General features: G+C 40.4%; 1 protein-coding gene across 1 annotated transcript in view; it reads left to right on the forward strand.

Annotated features, from left to right (window-relative positions):
* The window catches only part of LOC126456042 (A-kinase anchor protein 9-like), a 499,264-nt gene that overhangs the window by 293,474 nt on the left and 193,700 nt on the right, over positions 1-12,090 (forward strand). The window lies entirely within an intron of this gene.

A 12,090-nucleotide genomic window follows, 5' to 3' on the forward strand; every position in this document is an offset into this window, starting at 1 on the left:
AACAAAGTATCCTCAAGATATAGAGAAATAAATGATCTTGTGTGCATCCCAGAGATGTTACACAGAACCACTTATATTCACATTATATTCTGATAAATTGTCTGATAATATTAGTTGAAAGCTCAGGCTTTTGCTAGATGATTGCAGTCATCTATGAAGTGGCCTAACTGTTATTGTGAATGAAGCTAGTGAGTGTGTGTGTGTGTGTGTTGGGGGGGGGGGGGGGAGGAAGCATGCTCTCGCAAGGGGGGAGGGGAGGGGAGGGAAGGGGGGGAAGCGCATTTGACTGATTCTTTAATGGAGCAGTAACTTTTTTCAATGTTGCTGCTTTCCTACTGAGAGACACAATGTCTTAATTAACAGCACATTTAAAAAGTAATCTAAGAGCAGCCCTCACAGTTTGAGTAGTGTACCATGGGAGTGTGCATTTGGTTGTCTGTGAGTGAGTGAATGTACTTGTGCTAGAAATAGAGCTGTTGTTCAAAAGCTAGTGTCAGTGCTATTTTCTGTTAAGTGTTTCTGCATTCCACACATCAATCTTCTGTAGGTGAGTGATTGCCTTTCCCTTATTTTATGTATTAGCTATAATTAGTTATTTATATAGGTGTCAGAAGTCTTCCCATCAAGTATGGGCTTCACTGAGCACTTGGTCAAAATCTTTGGCCCTATTGCCTGCTTGTGTTGTTTGTGATGTGGGTGTGATTACTACTCCATAATACTCTATATACTAAACTCTTCAAACTTTGCATTTCACGATTAAGTTGACAGGTGCATATTGACAAAACTTATACCAGATGGTGCAACACCATCTTTTTAAATTCTGATTATTCTTTGTTGAGAACTCAGGCCAACTCCTGTAGTTTGAATGACTCGATTACTTTTTAGTTTCTGTCCACAGAAAGTGTGGATGACACTTGTCGTGAAACCTATCTTTGTGCATCTGTCTGGCTTTCCAAGCTAACACATCTTCCTGCATCATACAATAAATGCGCGTTTGAATTTTCTTCTAAGAACTAATGCTGCATTTGTGACAGCCACATGTGAACTGTAAACAGTAGTAAACACCAAGGGCACATGACAAATGATTATGTACAAAGTAGCAGCACCAGTGTGTATGTAGCAGACAGTTGTTTCTCCTTAAAGGCTTAGGAATCTTGTGGATGGTTGTTACTAAGGCATATCTGAAAGTCAGCTGGAATGGTTTCAGAGCTTGGTGACAGCTTTGTGTGTCTGCACTCAGAGTAGATTCCCATTCCTTTAATATTTCTACTGGCTTCAGTTTGGGCTAGTAGTGTTATATTTTTAAGATGACTGGTTACTGTGTCAATTTCTTGTAAACTAAGTACATCAGTATGGGCCACTGGTCAAATTTCTCTAGTATTTTCTTGTATATTACCACTTGCTTTATTTACTGTGGCCATGTTTCCTTTTCTCTCTGATATCTTTTCCTATGTCTTATATTTCACAGAATATTAATATTTCTGTAGAAGAGTATCATGTAGCTTTCTTCCAGCCGTGTCATCATTATCATATTCCAGTCATTTACTGAGCAGTAATATTTCTTATAAATCCCGTTGGCAACACCCTCCTGCTTAGTCATACCTGTTCACAACACTTCACACCATCAAAACTTTTTAACATACCCTTTACTCAGACTTTGGCAAACCTGTGAAAAATGTACCAAGCAGTGAATAGAATTTTGTGTTTGATATTCTTTTGAAGCAGAGATGAAGTATAACACTAATTACAGTTGCATCTTGATTATATGCAAGTTGTAAACACAAGAGTCATAAATCCCTATTTACACCAGATATGAGTTCATCTCGACAATGTACAAATCATATTAGATCTCAAAACCAGTCCCGTGTCTGCTTGTATGTGTGGCTCAGCAGCACACTCTCCTGAAATAGATGTAGCCACCTCATCGCTTCCATGAACTGGATTTATTCAGCACACATAATTTCACCAACTGCAGTAATATGGATATTGAATCTTTTAAGATCATGTAGCATTAATTTTTATGGTCTGCTGTCAATGTTTGTATCCTTTGGTGTTCATATGTTCAAGTTGCAAAGTTAATTTTCATTTTCTTTCTATCACTTGTATAGTAATATTTGAATATGACTAGCCATCCCTGTTAACAGGTAGCAAGACAACCATGTATTGTTCTCACGCAAAATGAGTCTAGTTTTCGTGCAGCAGATGGCTTGCACGTCAAGAAAAAGATGGCCCGACCTATATTCGAGTATGGTCTTATGGAGCTTTCTCTAACCATTTCATTGAACAGATTAGGTCAGCGTCTTACCCATGACAGAAACATGCTAAACTTGTTGGCAACAACTGTAATGCAATGTAACAAACTAAGCTAACCCCTTTAAGACGAACACACAGACAAAGGCATCTGTGACCCTGACACAGTAGTAGCAATTATTAGCACCAAGGTACAAAGGTCTACTAAACAAAGCACAAAAATTGATAAATGACATTTTTTATTATATAAACACAAGGCTGCTAGCTATTTATATTTAGAAAATATACAGAGAAAGCAGCCTTGTCTTTACATACAGAGACAGAAAAAAAAATCCCACTGCCAAGAAGGAGTTGTGTGAGATAAATAAAAGTTGGTAGGCGGGTTTCTACATCCGAATTATGGTATCTATTTATATTTCATGGCAGTTGCATAAGAGTGGCACTGATGGTGCCACTGTGAGGATGCAAATTAAGTTTTCTTTAAATAAACCCTGTTGCAGTCACGAGCATTAGTTACCTTTGAGACTGGACATAGCAAGTTGATGTTAGTCAAGAATGCCTTTAACACATCAAAGATACCATTATCAACAGCTCACTGAGTTTGAATGAGATCATGTAATGCTACGAGAAGCTGGATGTTCCTTCCACTATAGTGCAGAAAGACTTGGCTGGAATGTAGCCACTGTTCATGATTAGTGGCAGCGGTGGTCATTTAAAGGTATGGTTGCAAGAAGACTGGGCTCCATATGGCCATGTGCCACTACCAAGATGGAAGATTGCTAAAAATATGTGTGTCAAGGCAGACAGCCACATATACAAATAAATGTGAAACTGAGTAATTAAAGAACTCGCTGATGATGTCAGGCTGTGGTGTATAGCACACCATATTGCGTCTGTAGCAGCAATTCAAGCACCAGTTGGCAATACAGTGACACAATGAACTGTGACAAATCGGTTCTTCAAGGAGGGCTCCAAGCCAGGCGCCCTGTAGTGTGTGCAATCCACTGACCTTGCGACTTCAGTGGTGTCAAGCTCATTGGAGGGCGGAGTGGAGGTTTGTTGTGTTTTCCTATGAAAGCCGGTTCTGCCTTGGTGCCAGTGATGGCCATGTGTTGGTTAGGAGGAGGCTAGGTGAGCATCTGCAACCAACCTATCTGCAGCCTAGACAAACTGGACTTCTGGTCTGGGTGCAATTTTGTATGACAGCAGAAGCACTCTTGTCGTTGTCCTATGCAAATTTATATGTCAGCCTGGTGATTTGCCCTGTTTTGTTGCCATTCATGAACAGCATTCCAGCGAGTGTTTTCCAACAGAATAATGCTCACCAACATGCTGCTGTTGTAGTCCAACATGCTCTACAGAGTGTCGACTTGTTGCCTTGGCATGCACAGTCACCAGATCTGTATGCAGTGAAGTTTACTGGGATGTCATTGGGTCATCTATAACCAGCATTTACCTTTCCTGTATTGACTGACCAAGGGCAACAGACCTGGAACTCCATTGCACAAATTGTCATCTGGCACATGTATGACACAATGCACGCACTTTTACATGCTTGCATTCAACATTCTGGCAGTTACACCAGTTGTTAATATACAGTGATTTCACATTTGCAATAGCTTTTCTCATGCTTACTTTCACCTGTGATCCTGCATCATTAGTCACTTAAATATGTTACCTATACAAATGTATTCCCAAAATTTCATTAATCTACACGAGTTATGTTTTGGTGTTGGGACTCGATTTTCCATCAGTATACAAATAAAAAATCATTTATCAACTATATGAGGGGTGCAAGACACCTAGACTACAAAATATGCAGAAAAGCCTACACTTCAGTAAAGTGGATAATTAAGAGGTTATCTCATTTTTCAGACAGTAGTTAGAATCACTTGTTTCACCCATTGAATTGTGACTCAAGTTCAAGCACACAGAATACCAGATTCTAGAAAAATATGTACCTATCAGAAAAATTGAAGATGACAGACTCTCTCGCTTTATATACAGACAGTATCAGGAAGATCAAGCAGTCTATGTGTATACTGCTGGTTCATAGTGTCCAGTGAGCACAACATTTCAGCATTCAGGGAGGTTGCCAACATCGGGCCAGCTGCTGATGCCTGTTTGGACACAATCCTAGTTTATGAGGTTGCCCCTCTAATGATATTGTCCCAGTATTTGTAAGTTTGTGCCAAAACCCCATTTCATTCCTATTCCCTCACATGAGTCTAAGACAAACAATACTCTGTGACTGCTGACTTGTTAGGATACATTGGTTGAGTTGGCCACTGGTGTTCTCGGCTATGATCTTAGACGGTGCGCACCATTTGTCCAATACATGTCTTGCCACAGCATCAGGTATATACCAGATTTCTGCAGACTGAAGTTAACTTTGATGCTGCCCAATAATTCCCATGTTTTATTAGATGGGCAAAAGGCAGTTCTTACTCGGTGTTTTTTCAGTATGCTTCTGATATTTCCGGGTAGCCCATTGGTGTATGATAGAAGGGCATGGCTGCCTCTTTCTGCTTAAGAGTTTATCTCATTTTTCAGACAGTAGTTTCTGGATCATCTCCAGAGTTTAGAGTAGTGGGGGTGCACAGAGTGTGCTTAATCTGTCATTCTGGGTAAACATTTTGCTGGAACACAATTCTGAGATGTTCCAGTTTGCAGGGAGGACACTCGGCATCTGAGATGGTGTGCACCCTGTTTACTATGTTTTAATACCCCATTCTTTTGTGCAGGGTGGTGGCAAACGTCTGCATGAAGATGTAGGCAGTATGCATTTTCTTTTGGAACACGCTGTGGCCCAGGATGCCTTCAGTTCTTCTTTTGGAATGGTTGTCTTTCTTCTGCCTCAGTCTCCACAGTGAATTTGATGTTAAGATGAATGGAGTTTAGATGAGTGAGGAAGTCATGGAGTTTGTCCCATCAGTGGGGCTGGATGAATGTGTCATCCATGTAGCAGAAAAAGCAAGTGGATTTCCATTTGGATGACTCCAGGGCTGCTTCTTCGAAGCAAATTTGCAACCACAGGTGAGAGTGGGCTGCCCATTGTGACTCCCTGTGTTTGTTCATGGTATTCTCCATTCAATAGAAAATACATGGAGGTCATAACATTCCTGAAAAGATTGGAGGTTTTCCCTTCAAACTTGCGACCAGAGAGTTCAGCTGACTGTCGTAGAGGCACCCTGGTGAAAAATGAAACACCATCAAAGCTCATTGGCATATGTGACGCATTCAGCCTAAAATTTGAGGTTTTTCAGGTATTTTGCCATAAAATATGTAGGAACCCTGATGTTGCTGACAATGGGGCATAACAAGATCCCATCTTTGTAGACCTTAGGGAGACCAAAAAGTCTTGGTGGTACAGGTCCTTGGGGTAACAATTTCTTGAGAAGCCTTCTTTGGTAAGCTGAGCTCCTGAGATGTGCTCTGGTCTTGTTTTCCACCTTCTTGTAGGAGTTGTCACCTTCTGCTGCATCTTATCAGTGTGCCTTTTTGAGCAGGTAATACAACAATCTGTGGGCACTCTCAGATCCTGAATGGTCACCGATTCAGCTGGTAATATTTGATTCAGTAGACATAGTTATCATCAGAGACCTACAATTTAAGGATATACTCCTTAAGCTGCTTAAGTCAGCAGTCACACTGCAGCCTGCTAAACTATGCAGACAATTCCCATGACTAGTGTTAACGTAGGGTTAGAAATAAAGTTAAGTCCCCTCTTACAAAATTGAAATTGTTTTGCCTGTCAGCTGCTTGTCAGTCAGATTGAGACAGTCCTGTGGGGGCCCTCAAGGCATGGTTTTCAGCAAGATGTAAAAAATGTTATATTTGATGTCCTGTAGCCTTCCTATATGCGGAATTGACTGCCACCAAATAACATCATCAATTCAGTCCTGTCTCCAGGGAGTAAAAGTTGGCCAGTTGTAAACGTACTTTAAATAATTCTGAACTTTGCTTATGTGATTCATCATGTCGATTCAGTGGGAAGCGGGAGAATCAAGAATCAGGCAAGTTTTGCCCTGATACATGACAGGATATATGTGAAGTTTGTTTAGGCTCCACTGCACAGAATTATCACTGGAAACCCCTTACATGTCCTCCATACAATCCCAATCTCTTGCAGTTTCCATATTTTTGGAGCCCTGAAGAAAGACATTTGTGGCCCATCAATTTGCTTTGGACAAAAAGGTGCACACCTGGGTACAGTCATGGGTCCATAGGCAGTTGCAAACCTTCTTTCATGAAGGCATTGACCTTCTTTTCTCACAGTGGGATGAATGTACTAACAGTCAATCACTTTTAGTATCAATCACTTTTAGTACAAGGAACAGTTCATGTACTTCTCTCTTCATCTGGCTCATTTTCATTTGAGTGCCTCTTATATTTGTATACAAGACACAAGCCAAAGTAGAAAGTAACAAACCAAAACTGAAATGTTAAGTCCTGTCCTCAAATGTTCCTTCACAAAGAAGAACCAAGGAATGTTGCTGTCATTTGGTAGCTGTACTGGTGACAGTATTGAATGACAAAGCATCTAGACAACATCATCATCTAAAAACAGTGTAACTCAGTATGAAACTTACAAATGCATTAGCTCTGCTCCTGACCATAATTTGAGATAAGAGATATATTATTGTAATAATGTGGAGAAACCACAGATTATGTCCATCTACAACAAGAAGAAGGAGAACTCTCCTACAGATCTTACTGTGTGACTCAAATTTAGTTATTGGTAGACTACAGAGTTCAAACAGTATGAGCTCAGTCAAAGACAGAATGGATTTCAATTTCGTCAATCATTCAAAACTCCGCTTCCAGTCTCTGTCGTTAACCACAGAGATGTGGACAGAGGAAACTAGATTGATTTGGCTCTTCTAAACTTTCAAAAAGCTTTTCCTGCAGTACCACATGACAGCTTACAAAAAAAAATATGTTTCTGCAGGATGTATGAAACAGATTTGCATTTGGATTGGAAATTTCCTACCAGACAGGTTGCTGGGTGGAAAGTCATCTATGGACACTAAAGTAATGTCTGATGTGCTCCTGGAGCGTGTAATAGAACAGTAGCATTTCATTTGATATACTAATAACTGAATGGTTAATTTTAGTTGCAGTCTCAGGCTTTTTATGGATGTTCCAGTAATTATGAGGAAATTCTATCAGGTAAAAATTGAAGTTATATTTAGTTAGATTTCACCAAATAATCAGCTGTTGTGAAGACCGATAACTTGCTCTAAAGAAAATAAGTGATATGAATGTTCCAGATTTGTTTGACTGGCTCTTCCCATGCTTCATCCATGAATTGAACTGAAGCCAGATTGTCATGGCCCAACGCTTGGGAACAAGCATTGTGAAAATGGTGAAACCAGTCAGCTTTTTGCGTACTATAGTTGTGAGAGTCTGTGTAAAGTGGTTGAAGGATGATGAAACCATGAGTAAGCAACAAGGTGCTGGATGTTCTCGCCTCACAAAATGTGGTGATTGGAGGCTTGCCGGCTCTGTATAGCAGAACAGATGGTGATCTGCGACAGATCTGATGACAGAAAATAGCGCTGGTGCAGGCAAGTGTGTTTTGGAACACATTTTTCAGTGCTCATTGTTGAATCGGATTTCACAGCAAATGATACCTACATGTTTCCACATTGGCCCAACATCATGATCAGTTATGGCTGTAGTTGGCATGGGCTTGTCAAGATTGGACTGTGCATCATTTGAAATATGTTGCCTGGTTGAACAAATCATGTTTCTTGTTACACAAAGTCAACAGTTGTGTACACATGTGCCACCTGCCAGGCTACAGCTACTGAAAACATGGACTGCACCACAGAGTCAGACCAGTAGGGGCAGTATCTTGCTATGGGCTATGTTCAACTGGGCAGCTGAGGACCTGTGGTGGTAATCAAAGGCGCCATGATAGTTGTAGACCATGTGAACAGTGTTGTGGGCCACATGCATCCCAGTGTTGTGGGCCACATGCATCCCTTCATGCTAGATGTCACCAACAGTGACTGCATCTTCGAACAAGATAACTGACACAAGGCCAGAATAATGCTACAGTGGTTTGAGGAGCGTGTTAGTGAACTTACATTGATATCTTGGCCACCAGATTCACTTGATCTGAACCTGATGGAGAACATCTGGGACACTTATCAGGCACCAGCTCTGTGCTCATAAACTACCAACCCAAAATTTGCAGGACCTGTGTGACCTGTGCATAGACATCTGATGCAACACATCTCCAGAAACCTACTGAGAACTTGTCAAACCCATGCTGTGTAGAAGTACTGCCGTATTGCTTTCCATAATGCACTGTTAAGCAGATAGTCATAATTTGTTGGCTCATCAGCGTATGTGGCTGCAGAATCCATTGAATGTGGTAAGCTATAATTGACCTCTAAACTGAGAACTCAGGCATTTATAGGGGACCTATAATTTATTTGCCATTTGATTTTTTATATATGTGTATATGATATTGTAGAGAAGATGAGCCTGAAATAACTCTATGGCCGACTTGGATCAAACACCAGCCCATTAGATTTGTCCACGTTTTAGTTGTTTATGCAGCCCAGTGAAAAAGTGCTTCGCTTTCCAAATTACAAATGCGTAAATTACCACCAAGCACAAATTAGTTTCTTGCAGATAATTAGAGACAACTTGCTGAAGAGATCAAGCACAATTTTCTGGAAACGAAAACAATTCATAAGTTCAGCTTTGGAATGTTTTTGGTAGAATACGGACACGCCTTTTTACAATGTTAGTTTATTAATTTTTGTCGCACCGTCGAGTAGTTCCATGGAATCTTTCCTAAAACTATGAATTCTGAGGGTTAATTGCACGCGACTATGTCATTGTTCGGAAGAAAATGCACCTTTAATCAGCTGTCTAATATGTAGGTTTTCAAACTTTTTCCCACGGTATTAGGCCTACCAGATCGCTATTAATGGCTTCTTCCTCATAATGTCAAACGTGTATGAGAGTGCTGAAAAATCTCTTTCATTCAGTTGCTGTCTTGCTCATGTAATGTTAATGTTATTTTCAACTTGGTTACGATTTCGGTATTTTCCTCTATACCACAGAAGTTTGTGTAGCGCTTGTGCTGTCCATTCCATGTGACGAGACCACAAAAATGACTCACGCGATAGTAAACAAGGTTTAGTTGGCCGCTTATTACCACTTAGCTTTGCCGCTGGAAGTCCATGGTGAGTAGACTCGGGAATCCTTAACCAAATTTTGTCCTTTAAGTACCAGTTATAGTTCTTGTGACATTATAATAATATATCTTCGGAAACGTACAAGTCATGTTTATTCGAATATGTCTTCAATAACGCGACCTTGGGAAATGTATTAATATCGATTTTTATTTTGACCTTTGCCTATTTGTATATTTGCTAGTGACAAACTGAATTTCCCGTGGACCTTGGAATTTTTTAAAGATGACTAAGTGAAACGCAGGTTTCATTAGTCTTCTGAATCATTGTCAACTCTTGATCTACGGCGCGCAGTTCCCATGCTCAAGAATTTGTTTAATACTATTATCGTACGTGTCTAAAAACCGACCTTAGGAATCCCGATGTAATAACAACATGTATAATATTATAAACGGAAAAAAATTTACCAGTACTTCATAGGTGGGCGAAATTTTTCGTCGCAGTGCCCTAAAAAGATTGCTCTCTTTGCAGCCTTGCAATAACCACCATTTTGACCAACGTTATGACGAAATCGCTCTTCGTACGAATTCGTAAAGAACTACAATTGGAAGCAGAAGGGTGCGACAAGACGAACCAAAATATATTAACTAAGAGGAAAAATATTTCTCGAAGCATTGCCATTACCCTTTCTACACACACCATACAAGATACCAGTTCTTGTAATAAGACTCGACTATTGTAGCCAGGCAGAAGGTGTTAGAACACTGATAATGTTTGACTGGGTCCTGCTCGTACATCGTCATTTTAATAGAACATAGTGTAACGAGAATTCCAAAATATACCGAACCAGGGATGCCAGTATACAAAACTCAAAAATTCAACGTCACATCACAAATTTGAACACTCGACGTTTGTTCATCTGAATTAGTTGCTTCGTCACAGACCAACAAGCCCCTTTCATGAAATTAACATCAACTTTGTTCCAAACAAATTACAATTTTTAATGCGGTGTGCCAAATGCAGGTGAAACAATTACGTAAATATACAAGCATCTATGGCGTTCCAAGAGATAGTTGTTTATTTAAACGCTGAAGTACGAATTGCAGATTGCCACGCAAATCTCCGATTGTGTTTTTCATGTATGAAACTTAAATTTGCATACAAGATGTAACACAGATTTAGCATCTCACAAAACGGAACTTGAACGTTATTAGCCCATTCATTTCCGTAACTAGGTCTGATTTAAAAACAAAGTCAAATGGCAACTGGTTCCCTAACGTTTGCGAAAGTTAATATTGTACATCTATGAAGCATGGCCGAAATTATTCAGAACTGACAAGATGTGTATCAAAATGTACCAGCAATGAGTGACCCAGAGTGCAAGGAGGTGGTATACATGTAGGTACAACAGTAGTTTGCGTGTGACCAGAAATGCCATAGATATGCAGTGAGATGTGTCGGAAAAAAAGAAAGAAAAAGTGATCAGTCGTTACTGCACCCTATGTTGATAAATACAGCATGTGGTAATCGCTTTCGTGCTCCAAAGATCATTTGCCCACACTATTGACTCAATGCTGAAGCACTCCAATAGGTGTAGGCCTATGTACATCTACACCCGTACTCCGCAAGCCACCTGATGGTTTGTGGCGGAGGGTACCTTGAGTACCTCTATCGGTTCTCCTTTCTATTCCAGTCTCGTATTGTTCATGGAAAGAAGGATTGTCGATATGCCTCTGTGTGGGCTCTAATCTCTCTGATTTTAGCCTCATGGTCTCTTCACGAGATATACGTAGGAGGGAGCAATATACTGCTTGGCTCCTCGGTGAAGGTATGTTCTCGAAACTTCAACAAAAGCCCGTACCGAGCTACTGAGCATCTCTCCTGCACAGTCTTCCACTGGAGTTTATCTGTCATCTCCGTAACGCTTTCGCGATTACTAAATGATTCTGTAACGAAGTGCGCTGCTCTCTGTTGGATCTTCTCTCTCTCTTCTATCAACCCTATCTGGTACGGGTCCCATACTGGTGAGCAGTATTCAAGCAGTGGGCAAACAAGTGTACTGTAACCTACTTCCTTTGTTTTCAGATTGCATTTCCTTAGGATTCTTCCAATGAATCTCAGTCTGGCATCTGCTTTACCGACGATCAACTTATATGATCATTCCATTTTAAATTGCTCCTAATGCCTACTCCCAGATAATTTATGGAATTAACTACCTCCAGTTGCTGACCTGCTATATTGTAGCCAAATGATAAGGGATCTTTCGTTCTATGTATTCACAGCACATTACACTTGTCTACATTGAGATTCGATTGCCATTCCCTGCACCATGTGTCAATTCACTGCAGATCCTCCCGCATTTCAGTACAATTTTCCATTGTTACAACCTCTCAATATACCACAGCATCATCCTCAAAAGCCTCAGTGAACTTCCAATGTTATCCACGAGGTCTCTGTTGATTGATGGCATGTATTGCTGGCTGAACAGGTGGATGCATTTAATTATATCAGATTCAGTTTTAGAGAAAATACACACACTTCAGATTACGTTCACCCTTATCACAATTGTGGAGTTTTTGGATGGGTTCTTCATCAGCCAGTCCTACAGTAATGGTTGCAAAGCATTTAACAGTTCCATGGTGACTGCAGCCCAGGAGCCACCATTGTAAAATTGCGTGAAGGA

Source organism: Schistocerca serialis, chromosome 2 (genome assembly GCF_023864345.2).
Source record: "Schistocerca serialis cubense isolate TAMUIC-IGC-003099 chromosome 2, iqSchSeri2.2, whole genome shotgun sequence".
Lineage (NCBI taxonomy): Eukaryota > Metazoa > Arthropoda > Insecta > Orthoptera > Acrididae > Schistocerca > Schistocerca serialis.